The sequence below is a fragment of the Oryzias melastigma genome, linkage group LG7 (genome assembly GCF_002922805.2).
Source record: "Oryzias melastigma strain HK-1 linkage group LG7, ASM292280v2, whole genome shotgun sequence".
In the NCBI taxonomy this organism is placed as follows: Eukaryota; Metazoa; Chordata; class Actinopteri; order Beloniformes; family Adrianichthyidae; genus Oryzias; species Oryzias melastigma.
In genome coordinates this window covers 30872985-30884500 of record NC_050518.1, presented here as the reverse complement: position 1 = coordinate 30884500, position 11516 = coordinate 30872985, and the positions used below count along the sequence as shown (strand labels likewise).

The 11516-nt window shown below is 46.0% G+C and overlaps 1 protein-coding gene across 1 annotated transcript in view; it reads left to right on the top strand.

The window, feature by feature from the left end:
• The first annotated feature begins 3197 nt into the window (after positions 1–3197).
• arhgef19 (Rho guanine nucleotide exchange factor (GEF) 19) overlaps positions 3198–11516 on the top strand; it is a 27703-nt gene continuing 19384 nt past the window's right edge. The window contains exon 1 of the mRNA XM_024280569.2: positions 3198–3593. The gene's annotated coding sequence lies outside the window, so the exon portion shown is untranslated. The remainder of the gene's footprint in view (positions 3594–11516) is intronic.

Sequence of the window (11516 nt, the reverse complement as noted above, 5' to 3'; positions counted from 1 at the left end):
TTATGCGAGTCCTCTTTAATGAGTATTTTCATGAGCTCTTTCAGCATCAGTTTAGGACAGGGGTGCCCAACTAATTTGGCAAGAGGTTCCTTGTAGTGCAATATGCGTTTCTTTTCCAAACTCACATTCTATTTTACTTTAAGTGCAACAGTAACATAAATACAGCTCAGAAAGCATTCTTAATTATGATTCATAATTCTGCAAATGTTAGCTTTCTGTTTTACAACCCTTAACAGTAGGTTACAAATAATACTACATATTGATCATTCAAGTAATAACTTTGATAAGTGCAAAGAACTTTATATATATAAAGGTAAACTGCAGAATAGACTTATCTCAGTGTGAGAAGTGAGCATGAAGACTGGAAGCTAAACTCTGGCAATGAAAGGAGTCAAAACCATTGAGGGATACGTGCACATGTTCACTGGTGAGCTGGGAGGGATACTTGTTCTTAATGATGTTAACAGAGAAGGCTGGTTTACAACTGGAGGTAGACCCAAACATTGTTAATGTGTACAATGACACTTTGATGAGAAGGAAACTTCTATTTTAGCACAAAACCTGTCAGGATCAGAGGATTCACATTGTTCTCTTAACTCTACATCAGCCTGCACTCGTCCATTTGTATCAATGTGTGGCCTCTTTTTAAATAAATGACATCATTCTTCACTAAGAAGAGATTTTTAACAAAGATCAAGAGCTGGTGTCCCAAAGTAAAGCCGTAAAAGTGAGTCTTAATAGTCTTGATAGTCCGAATGAGCAGTGATATGGATCCATTTAATGAAGGAAAATGTTCAGTTCTCCAGATCATCTGCAGAATGACCAGTTTCTTCTGAAAAGACCGAACAGCAGTCACCAATCCACATGCAGAATTGTCTTTTCCTTCATCATCTTCTTTTTATGCTGTTTGGGATAAAAACAAATCAGTGATGGCTGAGAGCAGGGATGGTCATTCTGGCAGATGAACGTACCTGTCGGACCTTTTCTTGAAGCTGCTGACTCTCTTTTTCCTCCGATATAGTTTCTACCATCGCCTCCATCCACTCTTTGATCATTTCAGTCACTTTTTGTGCTTGCCCAAAATCCATTCCACTCTTACTGAGCACCCGTGAGCTGGTTGTTGTGCTGTTAGCGTTTCTGTGTTGTACGCTCGGATTGTCATTTCAGTTCATGTATTTTCCATGACCACCTCACTTATCCTGGTGGGTAATTTATGTCAAAAGTTTTGGGTTTTGTCTCGTAGCGCCGCTTGATATCGGTGCTTTTACCAAAAGCAACAGCCTCCACGTGCTTTTAATCTTGCAGAACTCACCGCTGGTAAAATGAAAGCGAAAGCTTCGGTCCGCTCATCTCAGGAGACACGATTTTCAGAGTCCACTTTTCTCATTGTTCACTCAATCACTTGATAACTTTACATCTCAACCTTCTAAACATTAAGATGCTGCTCTTTGCTGGTTAAAGGACCCCGGTCCACACGTAGCTGTCCTCGTCCGCGCCTGTTCAAAAATCATGTTGGGTAAAGATGAATGTAAAATAATTTTTATTAAAAATACTTGGCGGTCCGGATAAAAGGGTCTCGGAGTCCACCAGTTGGGGACCCCAGGTTTAGGAGAACCTCCAGCTGGAGGTCCATTTGGACCTCGACTTCATGTCAGATTCTCTGGGATTCAAAGGAGTTTCAATCTGCATAAATGAAACTATTATGTAAGCAGCAAAGCGTCTTAGGAGTGAAAATCTGAGACGTCTCTATCCATCAGATGACACAGATGTTCTCACTCGGGTATGATCTCGTAATAACGGCTGATCCAGACTCCCTTTGGTTCCGGTGAGGCCGTCCCAACATCAGAGTGCGAAGGGTTAAAGGAAAGCACTGACGTGTGGTCAAAGGTCTGCTATTATCTCTGGCTGATAGCGGTGGTAAACACCTTGCCGTAAAGGCCGGCTGCTCATTGCTAAACAGAGTGATGGAAACGACTGTAGAATCTGAACCTTTAAAGGCTGCTTTGGATTAAACTGCTGGATAGATGCTCCTCAGTATGATGGGAAACCCTGTGCTGCAGGGTTGAACTTTCATACGAATGTTTCAACGCATCTCCGCCTTCTCCAGTACTTTTCATAGCTAACTGATTTATTAGGAGTCCCACAGACAGGTGCTGTTAATGATTTCTCCCTCGATCCACCGGCAGCTGCAGCCTCCAGCGACTCCTGACTTTTATCTGATCTGATCTTCCCTCCCTCCTCCGCCTCAGCCCTGCCAGCCTTCTTCCTGTCCTTTCTCCTCCTGTCTGTTGTTTTTCCACCAGCTCTTTTCTTTCGCCCAGCGCTGCTCTCTGCCGGTCAGGTTCATGGCTGGGTTGTTGTGATTGCTGTGTGCTGCCGTGGCCTGCAGGAAGACCGAGTCCGTACATGTCGACGCGGCAGGCACGCAGCACAGACACCAACCGCTTCATTCAGCAGCTGCCTCTGCGAGGATGCAGAGCTCCACGTTATCCTGGAGAGTTCACATGCGGGGGGGCAGGCAGGCATCATCACAGTATTCCCAAAACTCTCCTCAGTCTGCATTTGGCTGCACGTAACAGTTTTCTAGTTCAGTTGTTCATTCACGTTTCAGACCGGCAAATCAAATTCATTTTTTATCAGAAGACAAGTTCACATGTTCAGGAAGACTTGAAAAGACTAAGAACTTTCATCAACAGTTTTCCCAGTGTTTAAAAAAGCAGAACATTCATCAGGAACTGAGCAGACACGTCTCCTGAGTTAATCTGCCACCTTCTTTTCATGTTTGACGAGGGAACACGCCCAGGTAACAGCGGACATGAAGAACCAAAGCCGGTCCTGGTTGGAGCAAGCCTTGGCAGCTTCTGTCTGTCACCATCTCCGTTTGGCAGAAGCAGCCGGGCGTGCTCACAATGCCAGGCGCTTTGCACAGACAGAACCCACTGCCACTGCTGCACACCGACTGGCATGCAAATGTGCAACTCCTCACATGCAAAGATTAGAGCTGCAGTCTTTGTGGTGAATGCATGTCTCAAACTTCAAGCTGAACAAATAGAACTCGCTTTCCTTTAGCAGGTTCTTTTCTCCGTTCTGTTCTGGGTCAGAGTCACAGTTTGGTTCTGTTTGGATCTCTGCTTTTCTGTTCTCGTCTGTATCAAAGCAGGTGCTGAAATCAGACACTAAACAGCTATTAGAAGAAGGCTGGGAGAAGGGGAGGAGAATAGGAGGAAAACAGGAGAGCTCTTCTCCAACAGGAGCAGAGGGAGGAGGGAAGGCAGAGCAGGGCAGCTTACAAAGGGGATCTGCATTGTAAGCAGCTCTGTCAGCAGCAAGCGGCGGCAGCAGCTCCTCTCAGCCTACGTTTGTTTCTACTGAGAAACCAGCAGGAGTATCTAGGAGCAGCAGAACGGAGCCGAAGAGCTGTTTTCAAAGCTCTGTGGAGGAGGAGGAGGACCAGCGGGGAGGCAGAGAAGCCGGGAGGAACACAAGGCAGGAATGGATAGCAGAGTGACGAGTCTGAGTCTGGGACGGCTGGGATTCAAACGCTGCTGCTGGCCGCCGTCCAGCACGCTCACTAGGCTGTGAGCGCCACAGAGGTAAGCAGCAAACCAAGCAGAAGCTTCTGCCCTGAAACAACACATCCAGCACGGAGTCTGCGTGCACTTCCCTGCATTTGCAGCAGTGAACGCTGGCTGCACTGGCTGAGACATCAGGTGCATCGCATGCGGCGTTCATTTGAACAGTGAAAAGTTTCATGGTTTGGGGCTGGCAGCAGGAAGCCAAGCGTTTGTCCAGGAGCTGCAGGTGAGATTATGCATGCATTCCCTCTGGAGACGCAGGTTCCTGCATCGCTAATGTTTCCAGCAGCTCCTTAGGCAGAAAGCCTTGAATGTGATGCTTACAGTGCAGCAGGCGCTTGTTGCAGGGCAGGTAAGTGCATGTCTGGACTATGTAAGGAGGGTAGTTAAAACTGTACATGGCTGGAAGGTGGCGCCGCAGCTCACTCACTCCCCTCAGTGGGAGATTTTAGCAACATCTTCAGTGTTTCTGTGCAGCGAGGCTGGTGAAGACAGGTGTGTTTCTGGGAAGACGTTCCTGTCCTGCAGTCTCCAGCTGAAGCCTCTTTCTCTGAGGGTGAGCTGAGGTCACTGCAGACCCCGATAACTGTGTCTATCGTCATGCGGGACGACGGGCGGCTGCTGTCCCTGTCTGCTTGGAGAACAAAATAAAAGTTGTGTTATCTGATGTGGGCCTGAAACACGGCGTGTCCAAACAATCTGTCCCAGAATTCACCTGCTTTACTGCCTTTTATTGCAGCCGCTGTGTTTGGCTGCAGCTGAATTGTTGTTACCCCCGCCCCTAACTGCATATCTGCATAAAGCATAAGGAGCACCTGCACCTTCACCTGCACAGTTCATGTGTGCATCAGTGTGGCGGCGTGTTCCCACACATCCAGCCGTGAACACTCCTGTTCCCTTCCACTCTAAATCCATGCACGCTCTCATGCACACGGATGAGGCCCTGTTCTCCCTAAAACCAGGATAAAATCCTTCCCTCATGCAGAGACGTGACTAACCCCCCTGTTTCCTCTGAGAAGACATTTCTGAGCCTGAAGATCTTTACCTGAATGAACTCCTGGTTTCTACACATTTGGAGCTTTTCAATGATAATAAATGTGTGGCTCTGGGAGTTGTAGTTCAAGTGGATTTTACAAAATGTTGACTGGACAGAATGTTTTTGCGCTGGTGGGTAGGAGGACACAGAAACTCAGTGACTCATCTTCTGGCTGGTGGTCCTGAAGCAGCAACTCTGACGGTTCCTAACAGCAGCCGCCCTCTGACCCCCGCATCTCCTTACGTTTCTTTGTCTGGCCTCCTCGGCTAATTTCAGAGGAATGAGCTGGTCATGCAGGGAATGTGCAGAAGTATCTGTGTCAGAGGGTCTGGCCTGTGTTCCAGCTGGACATAAACTTGCTCAGAGAGCTGGGCTGGAGAAGCGACCACCCGCCGAGTTTACCTGCTGCTGGATTAGAATTCTTTCTTTGCAGATCTTTGAAGGCTTCGGCGCTGTGGGCCGCTGTGCACGTGCTCACTCGCTCTGCAGCTGTTTGCCAGAGAATGTTTAGCTTTTGCACCAAATGAAAACAGAGAAATGTAAAAAGGGATGCCTGTGGCTAAATGTGCTGAGAGCGGCACACCTGTCTGCTGCTGCAGCCTCAGGTGGGTTCACCTGGTGAGCACAGGCTGTTTTACCTTCCTCTGCAGGATAATGAGTTTCTTTGTCTCAGCGGCTAAAGAATATGTCTTCACTAAAGTGAAATTGTGTGGCTCTTTGTTCAAAAGTGAAAAAGGAAAACTTTCAAACCAGGTGTTGCTCTTACAACCCCACCCCCCTCCCCCCATTGGCTGTCTGCAACTTCCTGTCCAATCATCACGGATGCTGGGGGGGCTGCAGGTATTTGAACTGCAGACTAGCCAACTCCCCGTGGTCATTCCTGTGTAGGTCTGCTCCACTTTTACCTGATCAGGTTTCATAACAACGGAGGACTTGTCCGCGCGCGTCCACATCATAAAACCAAGCGGTGGGGGCGGGGAGGGGAAAGGTGCAGTTAAGAAACATGTCTGAGACGAATGCGAGACATGCGTCACCGGTTTGATGTGAAGTAAAGCAAACTCTGGAGAGAGTGAAGGATCAGTGTCTTCTGGTTCCACACCTGGTTTCAAACTCATGCCGAGCTTACACCCCCAGCGTTACGGCTCCGTTGCGTGCGCCATAGTCTTTTCCGTAACATTAAAAGTGCGAGAGGAACTTCCACTGCAGGCGTTCACGTCCTGCGTCTGCGGACTGACCTCTGTGTCGTTGCGAATCCTTTCCGTTTGGTTCAAATTTTGACAGATGCCGCAGCTGATCGTCATCACTTTCTGTGAAGTTGGGGCTATTCACGACTTAAACCGGAAATCACGCGAGCGAATTTAAAGTGCATCCGGTATATTTTCAAAATAAAACGAACTTTCCGCTGAACTCGCCGGTTTCAGCGTGTCGTAAACATTACATAATTTTCGTGTTACTCAAAGTGTGTTGCAGCACAGTGTTGTCAGTCATAACCATGGACAACAAGAAGCTGATCATAGAGATCCAGCACTACTCTGTCTGGGCTGAGCTTTCACAGGCTGTGGCTGGAGCAGCAGCTGGTGTAAGCCTTCGGCTGTAGCTAGTCCACTCCCACGACGCAACGAAGCCTTGACGCTAGCGGTGTAAGCCCGGGGTTAGTTTACACATTGTTCCACATTGGTTCCATATCTAGTTCACACCTGGTTCCAAATCTGTATCACACCTGGTTCCAGGTCTGGTTCACACCTGGTTCCACACCCAGTTCTCCGTCTGGTTCCATACTTGGTTCTACACCTCATTCTACACTTGGGTCTACACCTGGTTCTCCATCTGGTTCCATACTTAATAATAATAATAAATAATAATACATTTTATTTGTTTGGTGCCTTTCTTGGAACCCAAGGTCGCCGTACATAAAATAAACAACAAATAATAAAACAACATTAAAATTTACAATAAAATATGCACTTGTTGACAAACAATGCAATCAAAATTATGGGTGGAGATAGAGTTTTCAGTTTCTTGGAGAAATGTGGGAGAGAACGGATGTTTCGGAGGTCAGGGGCGACTGAATGCTCTGCTCCCCATAGTGACGAGTCGAGCGGTAGGGAAAACTAGTTGAAGGGAGGAGGAGGATCTGAGGGTGCGTGTGGGTCTGGTGACCTGAACAAGGTCCGACAGGTAAGGGGGGGCAAGGTTGTGGATTGATTTAAAGGTTCGGAGGAGTATTTTGTATGTAATCCGGTGTGTGATGGGTAGCCAATGAAGTTGCTGCAGAACAGGTGTGATGCGTTGGATGGATGGTGTTTGAGTGATGAGTCTGGCTGCTGACTTCTGAACATATTGTAATTTACGTAGGGTTTTCTGAGGTAGACCAAAAAGAAGGGAGTTGCAGTAATCAAGGCGGGAGGTGACAAGGCTGTGCACCAGGACGGCAGTTGAATGAGGGCTGAGGGATGGCCGAAGGCGACGGATGCTGCGAAGGTGGAAAAACGCAGACCGGGTGATATTATTGACGTGTGAGGTGAAGGAGAGAGTGCTGTCGAAGACGACACCCAGACTCTTAACCTGAGGGGAGGGGGAAATGCAGGAGTTTTCAAAGGGAATGGAGAAGTTTGGGATATTGTTTAGGATGGATTAGTGCCTATTAGGAGAAGTTCAGTTTTGTCATTATTGAGTTTTAGGAAATTTGAGGTGCACCAAGATTTTATTGCAAGAAGGCAGTCAGTGAGAGAAGTGGGAGGAAGAGAGGAATCTGGTTTGGTGGAGATGTAGAGCTGGGTGTCGTCAGCATAACAATGAAAGTGAATCTTGTGTTTACGAAGGATTTGGCCGAGGGGTAGAAGATTGATGATAAATAGCAGGGGCCCCAGGACAGAGCCCTGAGGCACACCTGCAGTGACAGGAGCTGTGTGGGAAGTGAATGTTTTCAGCTGAATAAACTGGGTGCGACCTGAGAGGTATGAGTGGAACCAGTTGAGGGGTATGTTTGTGATGCCTATGGCAGCTAGTCTATCTAGGAGGATGGCGTGAGAAATGGTGTCAAAGGCTGAGGACAGGTTGAGCAGAAGGAGGATGGAGAGTAGGCCAGTATCAGCAGCAAGGAGAAGGTCGTTGGAGATTTTAAGGAGGGCCGTTTCTGTGCTATGAAGGGGACGGAAGCCAGACTGGAATTGTTCCTATAGGTTATTGCGAGAAAGATGCATATGAAGTTGAGCAGCAACAGTTTTTTCAAGAATTTTGGAGATGAATGGAATATTAGAAATGGGGCGGAAATTATTGAGGTTGGTGGGATCTGATCCAGGTTTCTTGAGTATTGGTGTAACAGCAGCTTTTTTGAGAGCAGGGGGAACAATTCCAGTTGTGGGGGATGAGTGAATAATGTTGGTAATGAGAGAAGACAGGGAGGGGAGAGTAGCCTCGACCCAAACTGTAGGAAGTGGGTCAAGTTGACTGGTTGAGGATTTAGAATTTGGTTACACACCTGGTTCACTGTTGGTTCTACACCTGATTATACACCTGGTTCCATGCCTGGTTAACACCTGGTTCCATACCTGATTCACACCTGGTTAACACCTGGTTCCACAACCACTCAACGAGAAAAATGAGTGTATATCCTGGACTGGTGGTTCCGTGTCTTCATGTGAGCAGACCAAACAGAGCTGAGCGTGTTTTTGTTGTCATCTGCAGGTTTCTGAGCAGCAGCATGACAAACAGCAGTTACAGCTTTTCCTAGAACAGCTGCTCCAGTTCAGCAAACATTCATTAAAACCCAAAACTGTGACAGAGACCGTTTTCAGTCAGAGATCAGCAGCAGGAGCTGCCACGGTGGAGTGATCATCTTCTGATCGGTTTCCAGTGTTCCCAGTGGTCGTTTCTTTATGATGATGCCGTTTAAGACAAAATCTAAAAACCTGGGTTGTTTTCTAGTATAGTTTCTGCAGAGCAGCTGGAGTTCATTAGAAATTAATCTCTGATTTGTGGGCGGGACTGTTGGTGAGGAGAAACCCCGGCCCCTTTCCCCTCCCTGCTGCTGACACTTCGGAGCAGGGAGCTTGGGGCCCCACCCAGCGTGTGTTCTACATCACTACTACAATCTTTTTCCAACAGCATTTTTCTAAAGGACATTTTTACGCTTAATTAAATTTTTATTTGTCCTTCATAATCAAAAATTGCCACAAGATCATGTTAAAAACACCATTTTCATGGGAGCAGATCTTTAACCTAAAAACATCTTTGAGGACTGACCTCCATTCAGCGCTCAGCGTCGTCCGCTTGTGATGTCACAACCTTCTGTGACTCCTTACTGTCTGTTTTTGAAGGCCCTTTTAAACGTTGGCCTTCCTCTTTGCTGAGACCCTTTAGTTTGATGACAGCAATTTCCCAAAGTTTGAAGCTCCATAAAGATACTTGTGTTGAATTTCTGAAAAGTGATGCATTAGTGATGTAGAAGCTCAAAGCATTTAGGACTTAATTTGGTTCAAAGATCAAATCTTCTTCCCATATTTTTGGGGACCGTTTGTCTTGAAATCCTGTTTTGGTTTGATGTTGGAGAACAATTGAGATAAAGTGAGGATCTTTCTTCTTCATCCTGTATTATTTTTTTGAATATTCTTCCAACCTTTTGGTTTAAACGTTTCAAACAAGCTCACAACTTCCTAAAAACACTCGGAGAATCTCATTGTTTGCTCACAGTGCTTTTCTGCCAGAAGGTACTAATTAAGAGATTTTCTGGATTTACCAGCTGCTGGATCCTGGACTCTCCATCAAACTTTGTCGCTCTGTGAGTTATGAAGAAGCAGCGTAATTACAGCGGGTTATTTCCATGAGGTTTGTCAATAGTTCCTTTGTATCCACACTATCCTGGGTGTGTGATTCTTGGGTATCAGCTTATCTAGCTGCAGTTGTTGGGCTGAAAGGTGAGATGCGTGTGGGGGGGGCGGGGGTAAAAGGCCCCACGGTTTTTGACGTTTACTTGTGAGATGGTCACGTTTTTTCCGTAAACGAATGACGCCAGCTGACTGTTTCTGTTAGCAGGAGTCCGGCTGGATGAGGCCCGGTCAGGAATGGCCTCCAGGCAGTGACTCACGTGCACAGACTCATCCAGGTTGTGCACACTCATGGTGTCTTTTAACTCGGTGTTTTTCAACCAGAGTACATTGCCAGCCCAGGGTACCGTGAGAGGTGGTCAGGTGTACCGTGGAAAATTACTCATTTTGACTGATTTAAAAACATTCACCATCACTGGATATCAGCTCTTTGTTCATCCAAATGAACCCTGATTCAACACTGAGTACTTTGGAACATGAAAGATCATAAAATACTTTTTTCTTCGAGTTTATTTGATTCTATAAATGACCCTTTGATAAGAATGACGGTGCCGTGATCTGGCTGCAAAATTAGCTGCTAATTTTGTTTGTGGGAAAAGTCAACTGTCTCCATCAATCAATCTTGGGCCCGATCCAAATTCTGCCCTACTCCCCTCTCCTCCATTTGAAGGGGGAGTTTAAGTGTGTTTAAGTGTGCCAAGGAAACATTTTTTTTAAATCCAACCCTCCAAACGGAGGGATATTAAATCCTCCCCCGCGAGGCTAAACCCCGTCACGCTAAGAAGAGCTTTTCTTTTTGGTGGGTGCGTTCTGCACTGCAGATGTTTACATTTAAATGTAAGTAATGACTTTTTGTTGTAGCGTGACCATTTTAAAGTTATAAAACCGCTGTGGTGACATCAATTAACAAAAGTGACGTCCAAAATATGAGACACTCTCCGTTTGGAGGGATAAATGAATGGGAAGGGACAAGGGAAGAATTCAGACTGGGCCTTAGAAGCTAGATCATGTGTCATCCAACTGACCAATCAGAAGTTATTAACGTTATCACTTCCTTGTTCTGATTCGGCTCATAAAGTCTCTCAGTTCCAACAAAAAGACAACAAACATATAACAACTTGTGTTTAGTTTAGCTTCCTGCTTCAGACCGTTTAAAAGGTGGACAAAATAAAGAAGCTGTCTGTTATCTGCGTCAGTTTTGTACTACAAGACCCATGATGCATTGGGTTAAAGTTACTGTCACTTTATTATAATCATTATTATAATTATTTTGTGAGGTTAAAATATAATTACACTGAACTGGTGGCAAAAACAACTGCAAGGGCAAATTTTTAAGTAATTTAGTTCAAGAATTATTATTTTAATTATAACAACTTTCATTACAACATTTAGGAAAAACAGCTGCAACTTTCAGCTTTTACTGCCTTAATAATTACAAAAAGCACAGGAGAGACAAAACATCAATACAGACTGTGGAGTGTCTACTTTTTTACATATTTGGACACTGCTGTGGCGTGGGTTTTTTGTCAAGGAAAAGGGTATCTTGGCTCAAAAAAGGTTGAGAAACACTGCTTTAAGGTTTGACAAGTCTTCCAATGCTTAGAAAAGAAAAAGTGTGTGAAAATGTCTGAATTGCTGCAGTTTTTATCAATCATTGAACAAATCGATTCATGTAAATGTTGCGCTGCTTTTGCTGGCACAGATGGACAGAAGGCGCAACTCAAACTGGTCTCTGCACCAGGAAGGTTTCTCCAGAAGTGACGCCCGCTGATGTCATGTCTTCTCTGCAGACAATGTGGTGCTCTTTGGTCTGCTGCTGGGCAATTAGTGGTCCGATGTGATGGAGTTAAGCTGCAGTCTGACACGGGCACGTGAGCTGGTGGCACCTCGATGTCAGGACACTTGCCCCCCCGGACGCTCGCGCATCAGACCAGCAGGTCTGGGCTTTTCTAGAGAATTCATCAGTGATGTGGATCTCAAAAAAGAGGAGAAATCCCAAAAAGACTACGTTACAAGACCACAGAGTAGAAACATTTGTTTCAGGAGTTTCATTCAGAAGGTTGTGTCTCTGCGGGGTAG